The sequence below is a fragment of the Suncus etruscus genome, chromosome 9, assembly GCF_024139225.1.
Source record: "Suncus etruscus isolate mSunEtr1 chromosome 9, mSunEtr1.pri.cur, whole genome shotgun sequence".
Lineage (NCBI taxonomy): Eukaryota > Metazoa > Chordata > Mammalia > Eulipotyphla > Soricidae > Suncus > Suncus etruscus.
The window spans coordinates 44979027-44984092 of NC_064856.1; the positions used below are offsets into that span (position 1 = coordinate 44979027).

The window sequence follows — 5066 nt, forward strand, 5'->3', positions numbered from 1 at the left end:
CAATTTTTATCTCTTTTGTTACTTCATTATTAGTTATTGTCAGTATTTTGTCTCCAACATAAATGATATTGTTCTGTATATGTTATATTTGGTAATGCCTTCACTTTCATTTGTATGAACTCTTTGATTCTCTGAATCATTTATTTTTTAATTTAAGAATTGTTCTATCAAAGATTACAAAATCACCTCTTTTCTTGCACATACAAAATATTAACTAAATTGAACCTACAATAAGTAGTTTGTCATAATTATGTTTAACATATGTAATCCCCATTGTCACCTAAGCACTTTTATTCCCATTTAGCCAATTTAAATATCTCAGGTCAGATAGCTGGATAGCTCAGGAAGTAATTATTTAGATAAAATAATATTAACACATATCCACAGTTGCAAATTTGTTTATGATTGAGTTTCAGTCATAGAACATACTTTAACTGTGCTTACTTCCTGCCACTGATGTCTGCAATTTTCTTCCTGCCCTTCCCACTGTCTCTTCCTTAACTAACTCTGTGGAGAACAACTTTTTCTCTTATTCTCTTTTTCTTTAATAAGCTGTGGTTTACAACAGTGTTACTGGAGGACTATCATATATATCACGTGAATACCTTTCAGGAAGCAGGCCTTGTCCAGAGTGATCATTTTCAACTATAATTGTCTAGCGATATTTTCTGCGCTCACTGCTCTCACCCACTCTTTGAAGCAAGCTTCCTACCAAGAGCTGATTCTCCTGGTCCTGATATCTATTGTCTCACGGTATTGAAAACATGCTACCTTTTTTATATCCCACAAATTAGTGTAATAATTCTATGTCTAGCCTTCTCCCTCTGACTCATTTCACTCAGCATAATATCCTCCAATATAAGATATTTTCATATTTTCATAGCTTAACTTTTTCCTCCAGCTGTGAACTGTTCCATGTGTACATGTACCATGGTATCTTTATCTACTCAAACATTTTCAAATGCTTGACTTGTTTTCAGATTCTGGCTATTTTGAATAATGCTGCAATTAATAGAGGAGTGTGGAGGGCTTTATGCATTTTGTTTTTGATTTACTAGAGTATATTTCTTAGAATGGTATTTCTGGTTCATACAGAAGATCAATTTTTATATTTTTGAGGAATATTTATGTTGTTTTTTTAGAAAGTTTGAACCAGTTGACATTCCCAAAAGCAGTGAGTACATCTTTTTGTACCCACATTTGCATGAGCACTTTGTTCTTTTTGATGTGTCCAAGTCTTCGCATTGTTGTTTTAATACAATTGTTATTGTCATTTATTCCTTTAATAAACTTGAGTGCCTTTTACATACCATAATTGTATGTTTACATAGGGATTAAGGACTGGAGAAATAAGACAGTGGGCAGAAAACTAGTTTGCATGTGGACATCCATTTTAGATCCTAACAACACATAAAATAAACTGAAGCATGCAAAAATGATACCTGATATACTCAGGTATAACTCTTGGGAATTCCTGGATAAATCCCACCAAATTATTTACTTGGAATTTGTTTATTGAACAACCTCTATCTGTACCATATATCAGTGTATATGATGTTCTAATATATAGTTCTAGATACTGGGGGGATATAATATTAAATAAAATTATAAGAGAAAATACTACAGTATTTAATTGAAAATGTTTTAAAAAGAAAAATTATATTGTACATCTCACCTTCTGGAACTCCCTATCTAAGTGAAACTATTGGCAAGCAATCATTTACTATGATGTCATCTGGTCAGAGCCATGATTTGAGTTCAGAGAATGACACAGATATCTTTATTTTTCTGCTTCCCTGTAGAGTGAGGATCACCAAGATAGAAGACTTTTCTCTTTCCAGTTGGGTCATTTTTACTTACCTGGATCCATTCCTTTGTCATAAATGCAATGCCTATTAGATTTGGTGTATATCATCCTTCTTAAATCAAAACTATGCATTTTGCTTGTTACCTTCCTGGTACAATGTTTTTCAGAATTGTAAAAAAAATTGAGTAAAAACATCTTAAAATTCAAAAGGGAAAGACAGTTATTTTACTGAGGTCCAAAATATTTTTTCCTGACCTTTACTATTCACCATGTGCATAGATAATGATGACATTTAGATGAAAACCACTTGGGTAAAGGGACATGCACTCATTTATCTGTAAGAATGAGAAATACCTTAGCACATTATTAGCTCCTCTGAGATTTGAACACCGTGGCACCTGGATTCCGATTATAGGGTCCAAAATTAAAGGATGATGAGATATGGTAATGTGTAATGCTGAGCAGATGTATGGTGCTATTGAGCCTCCTAGGAAATAGCACACCAGAAACTTCCTCACCACTTACCAATAAATGAATTCTGATAGGTTATTAACTCCTCCCTGCTTAGTTTTCTCATCACTAAAAAGGTGGTGACTTGTCTCATAAAGTTATTTGTCTCATAAGTTAGAAATAAAGGAGTTACTGAAGGAGTCATGTACATAGTAAGTACTCAGTAATACTTAACTGAGTCTTCTCCAGATGTAAGAAATGCTGAGCATTTTGGGGTTACATTCCAAGCTGTCATTTTTTTCTCTTATAGCTTTATTATTATTGTGTTAAAATTATTTTCTTCCAAACTTTTGAAAATTAAAGTAAACAATTCTGAAGTTAAAAATACTTCCCTAGCATAAACTTAGAATGAACTGCAACAATTAGAAATTTTAGGTTTTATATTCCAATTACTGTTACCAACTTACTTCCCACTGCACAGAGTTTCTAATTGTGGAAGCTTTATTTTAAACCCCAGATGCTCAATGGTCAATGAAGAAGGCATTGCTTATGTGCATATAATTTACAGCTTATTTAATGTAAAACCTGTTTAATATATAAGTTTATATATAGTTCTTGCTTTTCAAATATGGTTTTTATTTTATTTATTTTTAACAAATAAAATTTTAATTGAATCACCAGTTAAAATGTGTTCATGATTCATTTTCAGTCATACGATGTTCCACACCCTGTTTTATAAATTTATTTTTGTTATAAAAATGCCACACGGGTGCTCGTTTCGGCCGCACATATACTAAAATTGGAACGATACAGAGAAGATTAGCATGGCCCCTGCGCAAGGATGATATGCAAATTCGTGAAGCATTCCATATTTAAAAAATGCCACATGGAAATATTATCATCACTTAGTATAACACAATAAATATTATGCAAATAACAGAAAATTAAAATGAAAATATATGCCTGTCAAATTTTAAGCTCAAATACATTTGAACAGGGGCCAGAGAGATAGCATGGAAGGCGTTTGCCTTTCATGCAGAAGGTCATCAGTTTGAATCGGGCTTCCTATATGGTCCCCCATGCCTACCAGGAGCAATTTCTTAGCATGGAGCCAGGAGTTTCCCCTGAGGACTGCCGGGTGTGACCCAAAAACCACAAAAAAAAAAAAGGCAAAACAAAATATATTTGAACCAAACCATTTACCTCTGTTTGCCTTCATAGAGATTGACCTCTGCTTATTTAAGTACTCTACTTGTAATTAAATTACACAAAATAAACAGCTAGTTTTTAATTTTTGCACTCAAGACAAAATATTTTATAATAAAATGATCTGCGCATTTTATCCTCAGTTTTATGATTTTTTTAAAATTTTTTTCTTCAGAATTTCTCTAGCTTCTATCTTTGGAGTAAAGTCAAATCTTGCCCATTCATTTTTAGAATCAGAGAAGAGAGAAAAGCTAGTTTCCAAAATTCAAAATAGATTACCCCTCTATGTCCCCATATGGCAGGTATTATAACTCACATTTGTCTTCTCCTGGACCTGAAGTGCACAGAAAGACTGTTATGAAATCAAAATTTCTCTGACAATTATAAGCAGCTTAATCTACTTCCAGTTTTTGAAAATTTGTAGAAATGTCTTTGTAGTTTTTCTCTCCTTAATTTTCTTGTGGAGTTATTTTGCCTTGGTTTATTTTGCTGCTCTTGCCATTGTTTCAAGGTCACACTTGCGGTGTTCAGGGGTTACCTCTACTCTCAAAGGTGTTTACTCTCAGAAGCATTACTCTCAGAGGTGCTCAGGTGAGCAATTCTCGGCTCCTGTACCTGCATACAAAACATGACTCCAAATCATGCTTTTATATAAAAAATAAATTTATATTATTTTAATAGTTTTTGGAAAAGAAAGAAAATAAAATGTGCATAACTATATAACCATTACATTCTGAAATAACTGAACTCAAACATAACATTTATTATCTACATTCCTTTAATTTTATATTTGAATTAATAATAAGTCATTGAGTGACTACCCTAATAGGAAGCTATAAGAACATTAATAACTTTTATTTTACAGTAATATAGTATTTTAGAGTCTTAATATCCTGTTAGCATTTAATTCTCCATGCAGAGTAGATGCTTTCTTCTCTATATTAAACAATATAATTGAAACTAATCAAATTTAAATAATGTGACTATGATTAAATAGTTGATAATTGAATACTCAAAATTAAACCTAAGATTCTTGCCCTTCACTCAGGACACTTTATAAAAACATTTCTATAGCAACATGCGTTAATTCTAAATATGAGCCAGACTTACATTTCACCTTCCAGCACCATTCAATCTAAGGCAAATGAAAATGCTAATAAGTCAAGTTGAAAATCATTGTTTTGAAACTAGTCTCAAAGATGGCTTAATTAAAAATTCAAGACCAACAAACTTCTAGAATGGGACTTCTCTTGCATTATCCTTAAAATAATAATCTTAAATCAAGTTGGGTCCACATGACATATGTTCAAGATGGGAGGCGCCTTGTATTGTAAAATGTATGAGTTCTAAGTTTAAAACCATTAATAGTACCTCTTAACCTGTTTATTCCCAAATGTAAGGTAGTCTCCTGCATTACTTTGTTTCCTTACTTTTTTAAAACTCATTTTTATTTATTTTTCCCTTCGTGTGTGTGTGTGTATGTGTGTGTATGTGTGTGCGTGTGTTTGTGTGTGTTTATTTTTGTCTGATTTTGTTTTCTTCTCTTCCTTTACTTCACCTGTTTTGGTTCTTCTTGGTACAAAAAACCTACAAGAAAAAATCT

General features: G+C 32.3%; 1 non-coding gene across 1 annotated transcript; it reads left to right on the forward strand.

The window, feature by feature from the left end:
• The first annotated feature begins 3026 nt into the window (after window positions 1-3026).
• Window positions 3027-3133, forward strand: LOC126019731 (U6 spliceosomal RNA). Its single transcript, XR_007499356.1, has one exon. It is a non-coding gene; the product is annotated as a U6 spliceosomal RNA (small nuclear RNA).
• Window positions 3134-5066: the final 1933 nt, after the last annotated feature.